The sequence below is a fragment of the Chiloscyllium plagiosum genome, chromosome 6, assembly GCF_004010195.1.
Source record: "Chiloscyllium plagiosum isolate BGI_BamShark_2017 chromosome 6, ASM401019v2, whole genome shotgun sequence".
Taxonomy (NCBI): domain Eukaryota; kingdom Metazoa; phylum Chordata; class Chondrichthyes; order Orectolobiformes; family Hemiscylliidae; genus Chiloscyllium; species Chiloscyllium plagiosum.
In genome coordinates, this window is record NC_057715.1 from 78810641 (window position 1) to 78834270 (window position 23630).

Consider the following 23630-nt stretch of genomic DNA (forward strand, 5'->3'; position numbering starts at 1 on the left):
AGACAATGGCCTCATGCTGAATTGGACCTTTTAATTAAGTTCATCTCAATTCGAACAAAAAAAAAATTCACAGCAAAGTCCAAAACAATGTTGCTTTTCCAGACAACTCCAGTTTTTAGACAGGTTTGTTTTGTGTGAATGCACCTGTGCTATACCAAAGCCAACCAGCTGATGAAATGAGGGCCCAGACAAGAAATATCGGAGTGAGGTGGGTGTGGAGTGAAACTAAACTATACACTCCTGCTTTCTCTTAGCAGCTGTTCCGTGTGACTGAATAAAGACATGTTCCCACTTTAATTTGAAACACATCACTCAAATGCAACACAATTCCAATTATTTTTTTCTGTTGAAAGATAAGAAATTCCCTATAATTAGAAAGCAAGCAAAATTGTAAGATCTCACTAGTAATTATTTTACTACAGTAGATTCCAAAATAACTCTTTGGTAGGTAGCAGCCAGGATTTTGTCAGACCAATCAATTTCTCGGCCCCTGGATGGAGAACTGTTGTGGGACCCCTGTTAGTTCGGTAGGTGAGGCTTGATGGAACCAAGTGTCCTTCAACCATTACATTGGCACTGCCAGGCCTTCACCATGAATTAGGCCCCTGGTAGTACAAGTCCTGCCTACAGACAGCTGCCGTCAGTTAGAGGCTGACATCTCTTCATACCCATAGAAATGCTGAACGCTGGTGCCACCAGAGATCCAGGGTCATCATGGAACAGCAGGCTAAAGGTGCATGGAGGGTCATGCAATAGGAAAGGGGTGCAGAGAACAGACAGTTCAAAGGAAAGGGAGAGCATTTGCTTTCACCAGCTCATGAAACTCTCGTTGATAAGGCAAAGATGATGAGGGATCCCCGTGGAAGCCACGAAAGAGAAAGTATGCAGCCTCCATTTAATTCCACATACAGGATCAATGGCTCATTACTGAGTCTAGTTAACATCGCACTGCCAGCAGCTTGGGGAGTACATCCTGTATATGGGAGACTGAGGTAGGGCCTGCACCGTAAGTTTGGCTGCCATAATTTCTCACATGATGAGGTGGATTAAATCCAAACAAACATATTAGACTTTTCTCATAATATTTTACTATTGCTATTGGATACTGCTATAGGCATTGGTTTACATGCTTAGAGTGATAAGGAGCATATAATCTTGAGTTATATTGGTCACTTCATGGCCTTCTTTATGACCAAAGAAAATCAGCACTCATGAGGATGCAAGCACCAATTAAATGTTAAAAGACTAAAAGACCAGTTTGTTCTTTTAAAAAAAGGTGACTTGGCAACTTAACTTTAACCCAGTCACAGTTATATTATAGACAACATAACGCTGCCATTATATGAGGTAATCTCTTTGAATAATGTCATATCTTTTGCTCAGATTTGTTTTGGATCTGATGTCCACACCAGAGTTCTGGTGTACAGTTTATGTCATTAGCAAAACCAAAGCTACATCATTTTGCCACAAAATGTGGAGAGACATTTTTAATTTCACTGTCAAAATGTCTGTTAAAAGATAGAAAGTAATTGCCTCATTACATCACAGATATATTCACATTAGTGTATATAATTGAATCTGTTCATATAACAGTTTACATTTTACTGTGCAATGATTCACTTTTGCTTTGTAAATGGTGCTTGAATTTTTTTAGCACTTCTGTACTGAATTAGTTTCAGTATATTAAGTGAAATGAAGAATGCAAACCATATACCTGACTGTGTTCAAACCATAAACCTTAAGACTTTTATTATAGCTGAAACAACTTCATCGTTCACTATGCAAAGTGGATTTCATTTTGGCTGAGGCACTGCATGCCATCTATAATTGAAGAAGTAATTCAAACTATACATACAATAACATTTATGCATGGCATAATTTCCTCCCCCTATCCTCCCTCTGAAATGTACTGATGATATACATTGAACATTGGCACTACATCATAGCTAAAGACTGAAAGCATTGAATATCAGACAAACAATCACCAGCTGAGATTAACAGGGCACCAGTTTATGAACCAGATGTTGCACCAATTCTCCAGTTGTTATTAAATGAGATTCGTTCATATGAGTATGGTAATTATACATCTATTGGCACAACCCACAGGACCTGGAAAACAGAGCTTGTTCAATGTTTAGTAAAGTGCATATTTATGATTATTTTTGCCTCCATACCTCACTTTCTTCCTTTAAGACACTTAATGTGCCCCTTTGCTAAAGCTTCTGGTCATCTTAATTAATACTTCCTTATGTAGCTCCATGTGATACTTTAATAACATCCCTGTGAAGCAACTTGGAATGTTCCATTATGTTATACATTCCATGTAAAATATAAGTTGTTGCTGACTCTGGCTGCTAGTGTTAAGAATTTATTGCAAATTATACAGCAATTTCTCTTCAATTGCAATCATAGGGGAAAAACTTCTAATTATGAAAAGTCTGTTGTAAAATCTATGGACATTGGCCAGCTGTTACCCTGACCATTAGGCTAAAATCATGCCCTCATCAAAAAGCAGCATCACCTATGAACACAGAAGCATAGAAACAAGAGTGAACCAATTCAACACCATTCAGTGAGATTATGACCTATTGTGACCTATTGTGCCTTACACTGAGAAAAACTCACTGCATGGACTCAGGCACAATTGAACAAACTTTATTTACACTTCGACAATAGACAGGAGGGCAGAGGTGCAATATAGCCAAATGCAACAGAACTTGAAATGTACACCAATCCATCCCTCTTAAGCAACTCATGCATTAAAATATAAAATACTATGTGTTCTCCCAAAAGACATTGTGAAACATGAAATGTAACAAGTTGGGTTGCATTTTGTTGGAATCATTTATTTATAATATTGTTTAAAATAATTATAACTAAAACATAAATGATTGATATTTCCACAGTAATTTACATACAAAAATACTTTCCTTAATACTGGCAAATCTTTAAAAAAAGGACCATTTGAGCCAACACAATAATGAAAAAAAGAACAAGATTTTTCTTCTGGCTGCTTTTTCTGTTGAGTATCTCCTTCCATTTCCAGCTCAGTTCTGCTCTGTCAACATGTCTGTGTCAAACCTAAATTTTGACCTTGACTATCAACTCCACTTAATGTTTGGAACTGTGACATTGATTGATTGATTAACCCTAATCAAAGACCCTGACTCACTTATCACTTACGGATTCGATAATGTTGGCAAGGAATGTCAACCACTGATCAATTGGTAGCGCTTGTGTCTCTGGGTTGAAGTGCCATTTGTGTGCCTGAGCTGCAAAGTTGAAGCTCAGACTCCAGTGCAGTACATGTCAACTTTTTGGGCAGGCTGACTTTCTGCTTGGTGGCTGGATGTGAAAGATCCCATAATAATGGCAAGCTTTCAGTTTCATTTTGACTTTCACTTTCTTTCTGATTTTCACTTCAAAGTGTGGGATGAACCTGAATTTTAAGAGGCTTCTCCTTTTCTCCCTTTGACATATTTGTTCTTTCAAGACTCACACAATGCAGATGGAGTCTTGATCCAATTTTAACTGGATATGTGATGAATGTAATCTCTCTACAACAAGTCCAATCACAATTTTATCTGAAAATAAAACAAAGAACTCCAGCTGCTGGAAATATGAAACAAAAACAGGATTAATAAATTTTAGCCAGAATATTGTGAACAGTTTTGGGTCCCCCTTTCAAAGGAAAGATATACTGTCATTGGATGCAGTCGAGAGAAGGGGCACAAGGCTGATGCCAGGTATGGAGGGATTGTCTTATGAGGGGAGGTTGAATAGATTGGAATTTAGAAGAATGAGAGACAACCTTATTGAAACATACAAGATTTTTAGAGGAGTTGATGGGGTAGATGCTCAGAAGTTGTTTTCCCATGTAGGAGAGTTGAGGTAGAGAGGGTATAATTTCAGAATAAGGCATCACCCATTTCAGACAAAGATGAGGAGGATTTGTTTTTATCCCTCAAAGGGCAATGAATCTGTGGAATTCTTTACGATACAAAGCTTTTGTGGCTGGGTCACTAAGTATATTCAAGGCTGAGATAGTTAGGATTTTAATCAGTAAGAGAATCAAGGGTTGTGGGGAAAAGCAGGAAAATAGAGATGAGGATTATCAGGTCTGCCATAATTACACTGAGTGGTGGAGCAGACTCGATGGGTTGAATGGTCTCCTTCTGCTCTTATATCTTGTAGTCTATGGCTTAGTAAACTTTCTTCCATTAAACCATCTGGCATTCAAATCATACTATAAATCACCATCAGTAACTGAACTGTCCCAATGTCTCTCAAAATGTTACTTGGTTTACATTTTTTTGTTGGGAGTAGTAAGAAAATATTTCTACCTTAGGGACAACAAAATGTCTGGAACAGCCAGTAATCTGATTCACTTTGTTACTGTATAGCAACGAATCCCTTAACTATCCTGAACTGCATTCTGCATTCAAATAGGTTCTGAGCGAACATCTTTCACCTGTAACATCGCCATTGATTCAATATCCATTTACTTTGTGCTGTAGCCTTTGCTGAAATCTTCTAAAATGTTTCCATTATCACCACCAGTTACTACCAATAATTTGTTTTTACACCCCACATCATATGGCAAACAGAACCATACTGGATTCTTTACATCACTGTTGTTCTCTATGCTTTCATTTTTATTGACTACAAAAGCTTCCAGCTACTCCCTAAAGTTAGACTCCGCTCTAGTCTCTCGGCTTCCACGTGAGTTTCCACATCAGAACTTACAAACAATTAACTGCCTTTGAGATATATCATTTGGATCTGCCAAAGCTGCCACCGCTTTGACTTATTATTGACATGCTATTCCTGAATTTCTCCATTACAATGGGTTTTCCCATATTAACACAAGTTTGTTCGAACTTCAGTGAATGAAACTATTCTTTGACAATTATTTTTTCCTCACAATTTGAACCAATGTCTTACTGGATCCCTTCTTTATTGTTACAAACTTTAGTTGATAAGACTCCAGAATAAGCTTGTTAGCATTAATAAATAGCTTTTTAAAACATAATAATCTGAAGAATTTCCGCAAGTGTCAAGAAAACATTGATAGCTTTACAAGAAGCTTTGTAACACAAGAGTCACTGCATTTCTTCAATTCTGTAGCTACTTTCTCAATAGATAGAAAATACCTCTCAACTCTGTCCTTTACATTTAGGCAAGAGACAAATAATTTTGAATAAATCGTACATCCAAGTTGGACTTCCTTTCTTATCCAAAATATTAGACTCTCTTTCACTTAAGTTTCTCTTTAGTGAGTTTTCTGAAATAAAAACAAGAGATGCTGGAAAACTCAGCAGGTTAGATTAGATTACTTACAGTGTGGAAACAGGCCCTTTGGCCCAACAAGTCCACATCGACCCTCCGAAGAGCAACCCAACCAGACCCATTCCTCTATACCTAACTCTACAGGCAATTTAACATGGCCAATTCACCTAACCTGCATATTTTTGGACTGTGGGAGGAAACCAGAGCACCCAGAGTAAACCCACACAGGCACAAGGAGAAGTGCAAACTCCACACAGACGGTTGCCTGAGGTAGGAATTGAACCCAGGTCTCTGGTGCTGTAAGGCAGCAGTGCTAACCACTGTGCCACCCGACAATATTTGTGGAGAGAGAAATAGTTAACATTTAAAATCCAAATTGACTTCTTCATTCTATCATTCCTCTCTGGAGCCAAAGAAATCATATCGGCTTTGAAACGTTAACTGTGTTCTCTCTCTGCGGATGCTGTCAGACCTGCCAAGTTTCTCCAGCACTTTCTGTTAATTGTTTCAGATTTCCAACATCTTTAGTACTTTGCTTTTATTCATGCCTTCTAAGTTGACTCTCTATTTGCAGTTCTCTTTCAATTTCTTTTTCCTCCCTTGTTAGCTTATTCTCAAGAGTTCAAGTTCAAGGATTTGCATTTTGGTGTCAAATCCGAGATTTTGATTTCTCTATCTGTTTCCAGTTCATGCTGCATCATGTCTTTTTTTTCTTTTCTATTCCACACTGTTTCATTTATTTTTCTTGCTCAAGCTGTTGCATCTGCAAGTGGATTCTACCATTTGGATTAACTCTGTCCCTTTCCAGTATCAAATTCTGCACTACTACCTCAATTATAAGCGCTGCTTCAAATTCAAACCTCAAATCACCTGCCAATGCACTTAACCAATCTTTAGTTAATTTTTGCAAATCACTCAGGGATAAATTTTCCTTTTTTTTCAGAAAAAGCATAGCAACTGAAAGATCATTTGCTTTTAGTGAGTGTAATAAAATTCAGTGTGAAAGCTTGATTACTTAATTCCTACACATCCACCTACGCGTCTTCATCTATAGGTTCGAAAATATCATGTATGCTTACAGATTCCTAATCCCTTCAAAATATATGGACTTTTTTTTCAGATCCCACTAGAGTCCCCAGTTTGTTATAATTAAGAATATTGAACAAGATCAATCTTTGTTTATGCACTGACTTGATAGACCAGAATCCTTTAAAGAATTAGATGTATGGAAAAAGGAAGGCTAGGAAAATAAGTGACAGAGTTCTACACTTGAATTGAAATGCCACAATTTTTTTTTTCTACAGACATGAACAAAACAAACATAAGCAAGATAAGAACAGGAAGTATAGAAGGAATTTAATGAACATTTGTATTGGTGGGTATCTGCAATCCACTGTCTGAGAGGGTGGTAGAGGCAGGAACCCTCATAGCTATAAGTCAAATTTTGATGATAATTTGAAGTGTAATAGCAAGCATGTTTGAGGGCCAAGTGCTGGAAAATAGGCCTAGAAGAGATAAGGGCTTGGTGGCTGGTGCAGTCAAGATGGCTGAAGCACCTCGTTCCATTCTGTGAATTCCCACGATTCTATGACTGTAAGAATGACCTAATGGGCAGATAAGATGATGATTCTAAACCATATACACTATTTTTACAACCTAGACTCTTACATTTGAGATTAACATGAGCTAAATCTGAGTTAACAGAAAAGCTGTAGTCAAGCACCCCACAAACAGTAACTTAAATAATTGACACGGTCAAGACATAGGCACAGGAGTAGGTCATTCAGCCCATTGAATCTGCTGCAATGTTTAATATAATCATAGCTCAATGTCTTTGAACCTGATTATCCCCATAAGCCTTTACGGCATTGATAATCAAAAATTTATCAACATCTACTTTAAATACACTCAAAGACTAAACTTGCATTTCTCTGTAGAACAGAGAATTTCAAAGTTTTACTACCCTCTGAGTAAAAGAACTTTTTCTCACCTTAGCCCCAGATTGCATCCTCTTATTTCCCAGACTCTCCAAACCAGGGAAAGATCTGACCTGATCATGTCTGTCAATCCCATTAAAGGATTTGCAAATTTCAATTTGGTCAATTCTTGTTGTTTAAATCTGGAGAGAATGCATGATCTGGGATGGACTGAAATGAGCCTGAGACTATCAGTTTTAGATACAAATGAGTGGGCAAGACAGAGCTGTGAAAAGTTAAGGAACTAGTGTCACTGCAATGGTGAGGTGCAATAGGAGTGCATGGGCTTGCTTCACCAGTGCTGGTGCTGGACAGCACATTGCTAAGCAGCAGCAAGTTGAGAGGGAGCTAGGGACCAGGATTTAAAAGCTGAGTGAAACTGAGACAGAGCAAGCAGATGGCCACTGGGCGTTGGATCTGGGACAAAAGGGAGCCCAGGGAGTCAGAGTCAGGGTCAGATAAGGAATCAGGCATGAGAAAGAATCTGGGGAAATGGTGTTGTAACAGACACTAGAGATGATACTGGAATCAAAGACACATTTGAGGAGAACAATGGGAGACAGAGTTAGAGTTGAAGCTGTAGTTGGGGCATCAGCTAAGTCGAGAGCTAAGGAGTTATCATGCCTGTGACCTAATGGAATTAGGGAATGTGTGATAGTTGTAAATTCCTTTGGAGAGAATTGAGTTAGAACCAGGGTCTAAATACATACAAATCAATGTTATGGAGTTTGAGGTGTGTGAACTACAAGTAAAAGTTTGGCTCAAGAAAGATATGACTGGACTCTAACTAATCACAGAGGGAACCAAGAAGTGAGCCAGCGAAGGAACTGAGGAAAGTTCCAGGGCCATAGACGGAGCTAGAGCCACGACCAAGGCTGGGTAGGGAGACATGGTCAGGGAATCGGGGCAGAGCTAGGGAGGGAACCGCTGGTCTGTAATTTGTGATGAGATGTGCCTTTAAGAAGGATTTGTCTGTCTTAATTCTCTTAAAGAGGGGTGCTATAAATCTGATACCAAGATATCTGCTCCATGGAGAACAGTGTAAATAACTTTGTTTTTGTTTAAAGCAGATGAAAGGAGCATGAATGGGTGGAGTCAGGCTCACACAGGCCAGGGGTTTTAGTTTTCCTTTCAGTTATTGAGGCTGGTGTTTTTTTGGAGTTGAAACCAGAGGTGCAGCACTCTCCCTGCTGCTGCAAAAACCTGAGTTCTGTCTCTGTTGCTAGACTAATTCTTTCAGCTTTTCCTTTCTCCTGGACTGGAGACAGCACATGGGTGAATTTGTTTTGCTGAAATTGCCTTTGCCAACGGTATGTTTATGGGATGCTGTTATATTGAAACAGTTGATAGCTAGTAGTTAAATAAAATATTATTTTGTTAAGGATTTTGATAGAGTTAAAGTTGTGCCAATTCTTGTTTTCTGTTTGTGTAAGAATACTTTTTAGTGTGTTTTGCTTAAAGCCAAGTGGTTTGATCAATCGAATCACATCTAGAACATAGCACCATACACTTGCTTTTAAATAAGAAAAAGCATTAGGATCTAAGCAATCTCCTGGATATATTTTGAGGGGGTTTGGTCTGGTCAATAACAAATGCATATATGAAAAAAAATCAAAGATCTTTGGACACTAACAGGAGGAGACTCACAAACATTCTATGAATCACTGTTTCAAAATACGGGACAATGAGTTTGCCAGCAGCAAAGAACCAAAGACACAGCACAAAAGCTTCAGACCAGAACTCTCTATATTTCAATATCCTGGTTTCTCAAATGGAAACATTTGCCCTGATTGAAATGACCAAATAGTGATGTGTTAAAATTAAAATGGTAGATTTTTCTAGTGTGCCATATCTGGGAGTGGGGTAGGTTAGGGTTAGATGTTACCTGGCTAAAAATGGAAAATAATAGAAGTAAAGCTTTGGGAACTAACAAACATTTTGGACTGATTCTGGGAGATTTAAAATCTGAGAGATTCTGGGAGCTTTATGATTTAATGGATAGTGTAATATATACCTGTCAACTGTGATTTTTTTTGTTTATGCTAAAGGGCATTCTTCCATTCTGTTTAAGGTATAAGTTGCCAACAAAGATCGTATTTTGTCACATGTGTATTTAAACTTTTGCGCATTAAATGTCTCAAAACATGAAATATTGTTCAGTCATCTTTTCAGATTTTAATTGAAAGTTCAATTTCTTTTTAAACGTCATCGGTCTCGGTGAATATAGTAACATGGCAATCATATAGGAGAGCATCTATTTAAATGCATTGCTATGTTGTATCACTGTATTTGGAGTGGTGTCAATGATCTGCAGTTATTCAGTGAGGGATCTGTCAAAGTTCGGTAATTAATGTGCGCAGGGTCAGGAAGGAGAGATCCCATCTAGAGTGAGACACAGCCTGAGTGAATATATAGTTCGGAGACTTCGGTGGCAATGTGGAATTTGGTACAGAGGGAATGAGGTGCTTTTTTCTAGCACTTACTTCGCTCATAGTTTGTAAGGTTTTTTTTTAAACAGGAAAATTGAAGCACAGCATCACCTTCAAACATGAGATTGACGTCCCAGATAAACCATAAGTTCAGTTACTGATGATAGTAACTAATTTGACTACCTATTACAGGTTACTTTCAGATTGAAGATAAATAGGGGAAATAGTTACAGGCTACAACCTAAAAGACCAGCATAAAATTTTTAAAAATCAAATTAAGAACTAAGTCATTGAAATGGAGTTGACGATTCAGGCATGTGTTGTACTTGAACAGTATGGGAGCTAATGGACCCCACTGTGGTCATACTGACCACATTTGTAGCAAATGTTGGTTACTCGAGGAGCCTAGGCTCAGAGTTGATGAGCTGGAGAGTCCGAGCTTCAGACACATCAGGGAGGAAGAGAATTACCCGGACATTGTGTTTCAGGAGGTAGTCACATCCCTCAGGTTAACTACCACAAAATTGGTCAGTGGTTAGGGACAGGAGGGTGTGAACTACGAGCGAGGAAGGCAGAGGGACCCAGGAGGTAGTGCTGAAGGAGGCTCAGCCCTGAGCTGGTCCAACAGGTTCGAGATTCTTACTCCCTGTGTGGATGAGAGTAGGGTCTTTCGGGAGGATGAGAAAACAGATCATAGCACCACGATACAGGGAGCTATTCAAGAGAGGGGAGAAAAAACAAATAAAGTTGCAATAGGGAATAGTATAGTCAGCAGGATAGACACTGTTCACTGTGACTAGGTTTAAGAGTCTGTGTTGCCTGCTGGGTGCTCAAGTGCAGGATATCTCATCTGGATTATGGAGGAACTTGAAGTGGGAGGGGAAAGGTCCTGTTATTGTTGTCCATGTAGGTACCAACGATATATGTAGAAAGAGGAAAGAAGTTCTGTTGAGGGAATGTGAGCAGTTAGGGGCAAAATTAAATAGCAAAACCAAAGAAAATAATCTCAGGATTATTACCTGAGCCATGAGGATCAAAAAGATTAAAGAGGTAAACACATGGCTCAAAGAGTAGTGTGGAAGAAACAGCTTCAAAATCATGGGACATTGACATCAGTACTAAGTAAAGAGGGAGCTGTTCTGACAGGATGGGCTTCACCTATATCAGTTCTGAGGAAGGGTCACTGGACCGGAAACGTTAACTCTGGTTTCTCTTCACAGATGCTGCTAGAACTGCTCAGCTTTTCCAGCTTCTCCCATATTTGTTTCTAATTTACTGCACCTGAAGTTCTTTCAGTTTTTGTTCCACCTACATCATATTGGAACTGGAGTCCTTGCGAATTGCATAACTAGGGCTGGAGGTAGGATTTCCAATTAAATAGTTGGAAAGGGATGGGGTCAGTTGCATGGAAAATTATGGAAGAAGTTAAAGGGCAAGTGGACTCAACAAAGTTTAAACAGGACAGAGTGTACGGAAAGGGTCAGGAATCTAACTTCAGGCATAGAATGCTCCTGGGAATGAAAGACTTGTCATCTGAAGAGTGGTTGAGGACTCCGGGTCTGTACTTGGAGGAGTCTAGAAGGACGAGGGGGGAACTGATTGAATTTACAGAATACTGAAAGGCCTGAATAAACTGGATGTGGAGAAGATATTTCCACCAGAAGGAGAAACTATGACTCGGGGACAGAGCCTCAGAATGAAAGGGTTATCCTTTAGAAATGAGATAGGGAGGAATTTCTTCACGCAGAGGTTGTTGACTCTGTGGAATACATTGCTGCAGAAGGCTGTGGAGGCCAAGTCATTGAGTGCATCTGAGACAAAGTTAGCTAGGTTCTTAACTAGTAAGGGGATCAAAAGGTATGGGCAGAAGACAGAAGACTGCGTTGAGAAACATATCAGCCACAATCAAACAGCAGCACAGACTTGATGGGCCATATGGCCTAACTCTGTTTCTTTATCTCCTGGTCTAAGATTGCAAATAGGGGCATGATCTAATCATTCATAGGAGAAAGTGAGGACTGCAGATGCATTTTCAGCTCTAGTCATTCATAACCTATTTTACAGATAAATCCCAATTTTATGGATTAATAAAGTAATACTGTAAAAGATTGCAAATTTTCCAAGTATAAAGTTGAGAAGATGACAAAGATAGCATAAAATTCTACTAAACTATGCAACTTCCAACTCCCCCCACCCCTCCAGAAATAACATCTGTGCCATTTAGAAATTGTAATCGATCTTTGTCATTTTACCAACTGTCAATTTTAATACCCTTTGAATTACAATGCAATTCTCTTCATATTGCAGCATGGGTGGCCTTTAAACGAAGCCTCTTTTAATTAAGGAATGTTTTCTCTACAAAAGTGAAAAATCTAAACAATATTTAAACTTATGTTTGTTGTAAGTATATACAGTGACTTGTGTAATGTGCTTTAAGTAAATGGCTGGGATGTGGGAAACAGTTCCCAGCATTAAAAGAAAGCACGAGCTAATGCCATCTTCTAAATTTGTATGTGAAGGACATACAGAGGATATATGCCACACACCTCATTGAAACAAATTTTGACTGTATAGAAAAAACTGAGAAGAATTCCAAAGATTGTTGGTTCAAATGTCTGTTATGAAACTGAGCAAACCAAATTCCTAATGCAAAATTGAAATATTTTAAATTGCATTCATCATACTCAGATCATATGAATATTATATAATCTTGGTTTGAGCTCAAAGCAAAAAGGCAAATTTTCTCTTTGTGTTCACTCTGTTGATGTAAATATTCCAGTTTTAGTTCTCATTGTCTGGTGTAGGAAGCAGTGAAGTGCAAATGAAGTTTTAAAGCAGTTGCACTCAGAATCTCCATGGGAAATCCATGTTGACTACTGCTCTGTTGTAACTTCAGTGGAAAATCAGTAATGTCTAGAATAGGCCTTTCCATTATTTATTCAGCATTCCTGCTGATTTTCAACTCATGTTATAGCAGTTGCACAGGAAAACCCTGTGAAAACAATTAGTCAGTTATTCTAATATCTTTACCCACGGTAATAATGGAGTATCTAAGTTGTGGTGAATACACACAATGTCGTGGTCCCAGCTGATGGCAATACTGCACAAGTCAGACCATGAAGTGAAACTTGACCAGGTAAACCAAAATTCTTATTTTTGCTGTTTGCTTGCCATGGTGGTCAGTCAGTGAACATTTTCACAAGAGGCTGCCAATGTACTTTTAACAAAAGAACATCAAAGTTTATTAAATGCAAAAGGAAACGAAAAAAGATGGTTTACACTATTTAAGAACTATTGGAAAGTATCTTATTGCAAATATCAGAAATAGTGATTTAACTCTTTTACATTAAACAACAACCTTAACGATATTCAAATCTCAATGAAGGGTCACCTTCACTCCCCTTTAAAGTTCCTTGTGCAGTTGGCATGGTTGTAATTAGTTTCTGAAGATTTCTTCTTCCTGACTTCTTCACACTTGCAGAGCAAACAAATAGTTTTTCCATATACTTACAGCTTCCACTACCTTTTCTTCTTGAGTCCTTCTTAATACTTCGAAATATTACCCTGTCTTTTCCAGAAACTGCTAAACTACCAGCACCTATTCCCTCTGACTGTACCTGCACACTCTTGCTGACCTTCTGGATGCTTCTGTCTTTTTGTGATACTGAATTCCTGGCACAAGCCAACTGCCTTTTTCTTTAAGTATCTTTTCCTCTAAAGAACTGAATAGTTTTCATCCAAAGATCTACTCCAAGATTGTAAACCCTGATTAAAAATCAGACATTAACAATGTTTAGACAAAATCTAAGCTGAAACTGTACCTTGCCTCCTTTTTTTAACACAGACAATATAGAAAGTGAAATCAAATTTAAGATTATTCATGGTTTTTTTCACTTTAGAACCAAATATTTCAAATCATAGTTTATCATGAACTTTCATCACAACCCACAGACTAGGAATTCAGCACAGACAATATAGAAAGTGAAATCAAATTTAAGATTATTCATGGTTTTTTCACTTTAGAACCAAATATTTCAAATCATAGTTTATCATGAACTTTCATCACAACCCACAGACTAGGAATTCAGTATGGGAATCCAGTCTGGTGGTTAGTGTGCATAGCTATTTTCCTTGTCATTATTGCAGATTTAATTGATCTGCTTTAGCTTTGATCGTGTTGGCATCACAGATTCAAATATGTATACTGCAGGAATTCTGAAGGTGGTTAACAATGTGATAATAGGAGAAAGTGAGGACCGCAGATGCTGGAGATCAGAGTCAAGTGTATGGTACTGGAAAAGTACAGTAGGTCAGGCAGCATCCAAGGAGCAGGACAATCGATGTTTTGGGCATAAGCCTATCATCAGGAAGTCCTTTCTTAATGAAGGGCTTATGCCCAAAACGTCAATTCTCCTGCTCCTTGGATGCTGCCTGACCGGCTGTGCTTTTCCAGTACCAAACTCTGAACAATGTGATAATGACAAATTAATCTGGCTTTGGGATGTTCATTTTTGATTGAAGGACAGACCAACAGTTAACTCACCTACTGTTCTGCAAAACAGTTGCCATGAAATCTTTCACATCCAACTGAGCAGACTCTTGGTTTCACAACACATCCAAAGGTTGACTCTTCCCAACAATGCCATGTTCCAGTGGTGCTACATGGAGTATCAAGCCTTTTCTAAATTTTTGTTATGCATTGGATCCCTGCAGTAGGAATCCAGGATCATTGTGACTCCATGGGGGAAACATTTTTGACTGAGTGATGGCTACCAATTGTGATGAATAGATGAAGGGGAGTTTGGAGAAGTCATAGAGTCATAGAGATGTATAGCATGGAAACAGACCCGTCCATGTCGACTAGGTATCCCAACCCAATCTAGTTCCACCTGCCAGCACCCGGCCCATATCCCCTCCAAACCCTTCCTATTCATATACCCATCCAAATGCCTCTTAAATGTTACAATTGTACCAGCCTCTACATCCTCTGGCAGCTCATTCCATACATGTACTGCCCTCTGTGTGAAAAAGTTGCCCCTTAGGTCGCTTTTATATCTTTCCCCTCTCACCCTAAACCTATGCCCTCTAGTCCTGGAATCCCCGACCCCAGGTAAAAGACTTTGTCTATTTATCATATCCATGCCTCTCATAATTTTGTAAACCTCTATAAGGTCACCTCTCAACCTCCGACACTCCAGGGAAAACAGCCCCAGCCTGTTCAGCCTCTCCCTATAGCTCAAATCCTCCAACTCTGGCAACATCCTTGTAAATCTTTTCTGAACCTTTTCAATTGGAAGGAGACCAGAACTGCACTAGAATTCCAACAATGGCCTAACCAATGTCTTGTACATCCGCAAACTGACCCCCCAACACCTGTACTCAATACTCTGACCAATAAAGGAAAGCTCACCAAACGCCTTCTTCACTATCCTATCTACCTGTGACTCCACTTTCAAGGAGCTATGAACCTGCACTCCGAGGTCTCTTTGTTCAGCAACACTCCATAGGACCTTACCATTAAGTGTATAAATCCTGCTAAGATTTGCTTTCCCAAAATGCAGCACCTCGTATTTATCTGAATTAAACTCCATCTGCCACTTCTCAGCCCATTGGCCCATCTGCTCAAGATCCTGTTGTAATCTGAGGCAACCTTCTTTGCTGTCCACAACACCTCCAATTTTGGTGGCATCTGTAAACCTACTAACTGTACCTCTTCTGCTCGCATCCAAATCATTTATGTGACTGTATATAACTCTGAACCTTAGTAATTATGTGATGTCAAGTGGTAGAATTCTGACCTGAGTTGCTGATCATGATCATATCACCGAAAGAAAGAGACAGTTGGAAAATGGATGTTTCCTCTTCAAAAGAAAATAAAATGATGAAGAATTAATTTCGTACAATATTCTGGCACACCACCTAGTGGCATTGGCAGTGTCCTGCAAGCACATTCCATTCCCATCTTGTTGACGCAGGAAGTAGAGACATTGAGGTCAGTGAGAAAGAAGACAGATAGCAACAAACTAAACTTAAGTATTTGTCTGTGTTTTCTTGTGGCAGCAGTGATACATGTGCCCATAGATTGTAATCATTCGGCAGGAAAATGTGTCCATACTCATGAGGTATGTAATGGATTCCCTGATGATCTGTATAGCTTCAAGGGTTTTCATCTATTTATGTCTTAAGTTTAATAGCTAACTGAGTTTTCTCAAACGCTTGTCAGAGTAGAACTGTAAACAACTCTAAATAGTTACTTATAGGTATCAGGAGTGGTTCAGATAACATTACTGGCACCTTACATTCACAAGTTTCTAGATTCGCATTTCACTCTAGAGTCTGAGCAGAAAAGTTGAGGCTGCCACACAAATACTGCACTTTGCTGGTGGCTCTCTTTTTAGATAAAACATTAAATTGAGGCTTCATCTGTGCTCTACCTGGACATAGAAGAACCCATGGCAGTAGTGGGTCTCAAATCAGTGTTCACAATTTAAATCAAAGCAATCACAGACAGACAAAGAAAACATTGTCTCAAGCAATTTGGGAAAAGAGGAAGGTCAGTGCCTAAGCAGTGACAGATTTTTAAGCAGATACTTCATAAAGTTCATGAAAAATTTATTCTGGTCAAAGAAGAGGATTCAATGAGAAGAATAAACAACCCACGGATCATAAAGACAGAGAGAATCCAATTAAAACCAAGGCATACAAAGCAGCAAAATCTAATGGTAGGCCAAAGGATTGGGATTTTTTTTTAGGAACCAGCAGATGTTAAAATGCCAGTACAGAGGGAAAAAAAGTTGATTACAAAAGTAAATTGATATGAAATATAAAGACTACAGCAGGAGCTTTTTCTGGTAAGTGAAAAAGTCACAGCTTAAGTAAATATGGGAACCTTTGAAGGTGCAACTGGGGAATTAATAATGTTGAACAGGAACAGAGCAGATCATTTAAACCACTGTTTTGCAAGAGTCTTCACAGTGGAGAACATTATAAATTTCTCAAATATCCAAATACTTATTGGTCTTGTCACAGTCGCTATCAAAAAGGACAAAGTATTTGGCAAACTAATGGGATGAAGACAGATAAGTGACCAGGACAAGAGTTTTAAAGCAACTGGGTGCAGGAATAGTGAAGGCATTGGTTAAAACATCTCAGAATTTGGTGAATTCAATGGAAGGTTCCAGCAGATTGCAAAACTGTGAATCTGATATTCCTGTTCTCAAATGGAGGAAACCAGAGGGCAGGAAACTATAAGCCAGTTAGCCTAACAGCTGCTGGCAGGAAAATGCTAGAGTCCATTATTACAGAAGAAATAGCAGTGCTTTTTGAAAAGCTTGACGCAATCAACAAGAATTATTTTGTTTTTGTGAAAGGGAAATCATATTTTACCAATTTCCGAGAATTCTTTGTGATTATAACAAGTCGAATTGATAATGGGGTACCAGTAGGTGTAGTGTTTTTTGGAAAAAACTCAGTAGATTCCACATGAAAGGTTATTGTACAATATAGGAGTTCACTGTGGGTGGGGGTAGTATGTTAGCATGGTTTGAGGATTGGTTAACATACAGAAGGCAGAGAGTTGAGATTATTGGGTCTCTTTCTTATGCCTGAAACGTCGACTCTCCTGCTCCTCAGATGCTGCCTGACTTGCGGTGCTTTTTCCAGTGCCACACGTTTTGACTCTCTTTCAGGTTGCAAAGTCTTCTTACTGCTAGCACTCAATGTAATTACTCCAGTCAGTTTGACAGTTATCGGTCTCACTATTCTTCTGAAACACTTTTGCTCCATCAGTGACTGCCTTTCCATCTGCCCTGGTAGCGGACAACATATTCAGAGCACATCACAAGTACAAACCCACAACACATATATAATTAAGGTCTACAATTAATCTGACCAACATATCAGCTGTGGAGTCACATGGGTAGATATCAGCTATATGCTATTACTAACCAACAAATTGGAGGGGGGGGGGGATGAAGGCCATTAATTGATAGTGAGTCATTCATCTTATATGTAAGTGATTTTGCAAATATTGGAACACTCAGACTCAGAATTGAGTTCAAAACTACATCTGTCACCTTCATTATTAGTTACAGGTAAGTTTAAATGTTACTGCAGCAGTATTTTGAAATAGCTTTATATGATTTAAGATTTTATCATTTGCATTGTAGTCGACAAGGAGAGATTTTAGACATCAAAGACAGATGGACAGGAAAGACTGAAAGTGATAGTAAAATTGGCAACAGAATACTGGTCAATGCTGATGAAATGTTGAATTATATGCGTAGATAACAAGTTGTGTTTACACAAAGCAAATACAGGAGGTTGGCAGGATGATAGAAATGGTCAATGTGAGATCGACACAATTCTTTGATCGCTGGTCATTAACATATGGATGAGACAAAGGTCCCAGAGGCAGCTTGTCAGTTTGGAAGCAGACAATCATGTTGCATTTCCACCTCAGCAGCTTAAAAGAGGAATTGATTTTTACATTGTATAATATGGCATAAGATTATGATGCATCAGGAAGTGAGTTCAAAACCTAAACAACTACAGGCACTTGTAATACCATTGTAGTGAAAAACCAACAAGAAATGTCTGTAAAATCTCTAACCAGCTTTGCCTGTTAATTGAAGGTCTTTTTAAATTTTATTTTAAATGACTACGTCCTAACATGTACCATGCATGATTGATGGGCTAGAGGAGAAATTGATGTTAATCTTATGACATTGGCAGAAAATAACCTTGATGCAACTCATGTCTTGTGCCAATGTGTCGCCAATTATGTTGAGCACGCTATATTCACAAGTACCAGGTCAGAGATGTGAGTTCAAGGGAAATTAATCAGTGAGTCAGAGGGATGCCATGAGGTGAAGCATCGAGTTTTGGTGACAATGAAAAGCTCATAGTAAACACAAAGTCAATGTTTCAGAAAAATAGCACACCAATGCCTAATTTTGAAAATACTACCCTGTGACCAAAGAATGCCTAAGAAACATCCATCCTCAAAATTAGTTTAATTGATAATTTTCCATGACTTAGTTACTGTTTTAGAGCCCCTTGCAGAAATAGGATATTGTGGAGCATTGAGTATAATTTGCTTGGCAGCTGCACCTAGATAATGGAGAGGAAGGGGCATGCCAAATACATAGATGGCACACGCCAGACTCATTTCAGGCAACACCGAAAAATCTACTTTTTGAGGTAACAAATTGTATTAACTTTATGTTTTAAGCTTATTAAATAGACTACAAAAGGGCATATAATGTTTCTACGACATTAAGTTAATCAATTATATAAATATGTGACTATTGACCTGTTCATATGAAGACTTGAATGACAAGTTATCAAAAATCAGTGACAAAATGAGGACCAATTTTACTAAAATAAAGCAAAGTTTTTTAAATTGAAAAATAATCATGAAGCATTAGATTTTTAATTGACCACTTAAATAACCAAAGCAGTTATATAGCAAATGAAATTGAAATGGCCATGAGATAACACAAAGGGAAACAATAAGTGTGATCAGGGTTATACCATGTTGTAAGAAGGTTAATCAGAGCTGATCAGATAACTAAATATTCCTATCGCTGCAAATGACCCCTTGACCTGCACCAAGTTCTTTCTTAGTTGTATCAACTGGCAGCCCCATTCTGGAATGAACATAAACAGCATATCGACACAGATCTTGACATTAAGCAGTGTCTCTGTTCTTGATTTATCTGTGGCAGAGTAAATAAAGACAAGTTTAGTTTGACCATTTTGTTGAAGGGAATGAGTTTAGGGAATGAAATGCAAATTGTGCATTCTTTAAATTGTATTAACAAAAAAGACAGTCATTACAGAATTTGTGACCTTAATGTGAAACTTAAGTAATCATGAAATTGAAATGTATTAATGATAACTCTTGAGTGCAGTCATTTTTGATCCCAAAATGCCTATGTAAAAATAGTCTGAACTTACTTTGGAAGAAATCAGAAACAAAGCCAATTATATTAAAAAGGTCGTCCTATCGAGTAAATGTGAAGGAAAGACCTTAGCTCCCAGTGCTTATAAGACATCTTACGCCAAAGTGTTAATATCTAAGAATGTCTCTGTAGTTACTTTTCTAAAGTGCTTCAAAATTTGTTGACAAATTGTTTGTCAGTTGTCTCCAAAATACTTTGTTTATTTCTTGAAACTGATATGTGTTCTTAAAAATCATAAAAATAGAAGTTACAATGGAGAAAGTCCCATTCAGCCCAACATACCTGACAGGGTTTCCCCTCAAAATGAGTAAATACATCATATCACACATATACACCCTGTTCCCATGTCCCTCAGTACATTTTCATTTATCCAATATGATCTAAATGCCGAGAAAGGACTGAATCAAATGCTATTTTGCCTAAGTTAAAGTTGCGTTGTGTGGTTTGGAGAGTTATAGAGTCATACAGCGCAGAAATAAACCCTTCGGTCCAACCAGTCCGCACTGACCATAATCCCAAACTAAATTAGTCCCACTGCCTGCGTTTGGCCCATAGCCCTCCAGACTTTTCTTATTCATGTACTTATCCAAATGTCTTTTAAACATTGTAACTGTACCCGAATCCATCACTTCCTGTGGAAGTTCATTCTACACATGAACCACTCTATGCAAAAGAATTGCCCTCATGCCTTTTCTAACTCTTTGTCTTCTCGCTTTAAATAATCTGCCCTTTCATCTTGAAATCCCCCACCTTATTGAAAAGACACCTGCCATTCACCTTATTTAAGCTCCTCGTGATTTTATAAATATCACTGAAAAAATTCCCAGCCTATCAAGCCTTTCCTTATAACTCAAACCATCCATTTCTGGCAACATCATGATAAATCTTTTCTGAACTCCCTCCAGCTAAATAATATCTTCCAATAAAAGGGCAACCAGGACTGGACAGTATTCCAGAAGAAGCCTCACCAATTGTTCTGTACAATCTCAAGATGACATCCCAAATATTAAGTGAGTTTCTCACTGTATCTTATCAAACACACTGCATTAATTACCTCCATGTCCCTGTGGCATCACTCACGGCTGGTTTCCAGCCCCACATTACCACATGCCATTCAGGAACAACTCACCCCACAGATTTGCCCGTGCCATCTTCAAAATGTGGCAGTGCATGTGAATGAACACTGGCATTCTGAAGCTGCCGGGCTTGTTTGCAGACAGAATCAGAGTATGACAGAGAAGGGTAAGGTGCCACTCATGTCTCTGTCAAGAATGTGAATGTTCTAGTGAATGGGGTAATGAATTGGTGAGGAGTCCACTTCCCAGAGGTTTCAGGAGAGGAGGCCATGTCACTAACAGGTAGATGAACTTGTAGCATGGATTGAAATTGGTGGGTACGATGTTGTGGCTGTAAGGGGATCAGGGCTGGCAACTAAGTATCCAAGAATACACACCCCTATCGAAAGGATAGGCAGATGGGCAGGGGGAGGTGGTTGCCTTGTTAGTCAAAAATGAAATTAAATTGATTGCGAGATGTGTTATAGTTGGAAAGCGGAGAATCTATGTGGATAGAGTTCAGGAACTGCAGAGGGGACCCTGATGGGAATTATGTACAGACCTCCTAGAGGTAGTCAGGATGTGGGGAAGAAAATTAATCAGGAGATAGAAAAGGGTTACAAGAAAGGCATGATTACAATAATCATGGGAGCTTCAATACACAGGTGGGCTAGAAAAATCTACTTGGTAGCGGATCCCAAGGAAAGGAAAGAGTGGAATGTCTACGAGATTTTTTTTGCAGCAACTTGTGGTAGAGCCAATTAGCCAATGGGCAATTCTGGATTTGGTGATGTGCAATGAGGCAGACTTGATTAGAGAGCTTAAGGTGAGGAGCCCCTCAGCAGCAGTGACTATATTTTGAGAGACTTCACCCTACAGTTTGAGAGGGACAAGCTAGAATCAGAAGTAACGGTATTACAATAGAGTCAAAGTAACTACAAAGACATGAGGGAGGAGCTGGACTGAGTTGACTGGAAGATGAGTGGAGCAGCAAAGGCATGATTCCCTGGGGGTAGTTTGAGAGGTACAGAAGAAATCCATCACAAGGAAGAAGAAATTTGCCCTCGGGAAGCTTTATCATTGATGTATTGCCAGTTTCATTTGAATGGAGGAGTAATTGATGTAAGAGGCATGGCCATCTCACAAGATATCATCAATTGCATTTGGATCAAATAGAAGACCATAAGTGGGGTGCTAATAGTGGGCTGCTTGTGATGGATGCTGTCCTGACCAAGGGTTACGTCTCTGCATCTGTTTGAAGAGCAATATGCCTGGCAGCCTCTTGCCTATTACGTATTGACCCCTTTGCTCATGCTTTGGCAATGGTATTTACATAGATATACATTGAATACATGGCACACACACGGTGAATCATATCAACAAGTCCAAGTGTATGTTTATGCTCTATCAGTATAACTCTCTACTCCCTTTTCACTTTGCTATACTTATTGAGCTTCTCCTCAACACATCTTAATATTACCACAACATTAAGCTTCCTTGTGTCACCTCTCTGCCTCAACAGTGCCTTATACAATTGTACTGAGGTTTTATGCTCTGTTCTGGTCATTTCACAGCCATTCCCATGGGGGTGTACGTTCCTCATATTCACAGATCTGTGGGAATATGAATGATGGAAGATATCATTTGGGTTCTTGCTTGTCCAGCTTCTGTGTGGCATTTGCCAGGAATCCACTCCCAGTGGAGATGGTGAAGAGGAGGATTTGGATGGGGTACTTGCAGATTGACTATTGCCTGTGTAGGCTCTGGTGGCTCAGTAGCGAGACCTGGGGTGGTTCCATGGTCGTATTATCATAGTGTCAGCCTCTGCATTGTCAACTGTGGTGCCTCCCAGGTTGTGCTGCTTTGCAGAGGGTCACTCCTGCTTCTACATCGAGAATCTCCAACCTTTCCCTTGAACTTCATCTGTCAGGCAAATGGCATCGAATCAGTGGAGTGATCGATGCTGGTCATCACCTCTGGATGATGTAATGAGTGATAGTGATTGGTGGAAGATGAGTCTTTGTTAGCCTATCCCACCAATCTACAGCAGAGCCCGGTCTCCAGTCACCTTAGATTTTACCTGCCTTTGGGCCAAGATCCCACTCTGCTGGGATGGTTGCTGTGCAATAGCCACTTCATGTTAAAAGAATCAGTGCACAGGCATCTTCCAAACCGCTGTTTCCCCACTCCACCCAACTGCATTTCGGGACCTGGAATATAAGGACCCTATGACAACCATTCAACAACAAATTTCAATGTTGTGATGCTGTTATTACTATGTTACAATATTGATATCACTGCCAGTTTTTTTCAAAAAGATGGGGTACAACCCACTTGAGCTCAGGGATGAATCTTCAACTGAAGAGCAGTGAGCCTGACGTCAGTGGTGGGCATGTTGTTGGAAGAAATCTTGAGGGACGGGATGTACATGTATTTGGAAAGGCAAGGACTGATTAGGGATAGTCAACATGGCTTTGTAGGTGGGAAATCATGTCTCACAAACTTGATTGAGTTTTTTGAAGAAGTAACAAAGAGGATTGATGAGGGCAGAGTGGTAAATGTGATCTATATGGACTTCAGTAAGGCGTTTGACAAGGTTCCCCCTGGGAGACTGGTGAGCAAGGTTAGATCTCATTTGGATACAGAACTGGCTAAAAAGTAGAAGACAGAGGGTGGTGGTGGAGGGTTGTTTTTCAGACTGGAGGCCTGTGACCAGTGGAGTGCCACAAGGATCAGTGCTGGGTCCTCTACTTTTTGTCATTTACATAAATGATTTGGATGCGAGCATAAGAGGTACAGTTAGTAAGTTTGCAGATGACACCAAAATTGGAGGTGTAGTGGACATCGAAGAGGGTTACCTCAGATTACAACAAGATCTGGAACAGATGAGCCAATGGGCTGAGAAGTGGCAGATGG

General features: G+C 39.2%; 1 long non-coding RNA gene across 1 annotated transcript in view; it reads right to left on the reverse strand.

Moving 5' to 3' along the window:
* LOC122550748 overlaps window positions 1–15553 on the reverse strand; it is a 94452-nt gene extending 78899 nt beyond the window's left edge. The window contains exon 1 of the long non-coding RNA XR_006311936.1: window positions 15493–15553. This is a non-coding gene — a long non-coding RNA (uncharacterized LOC122550748). The remainder of the gene's footprint in view (window positions 1–15492) is intronic.
* Between the last annotated feature and the right edge of the window lie 8077 nt (window positions 15554–23630).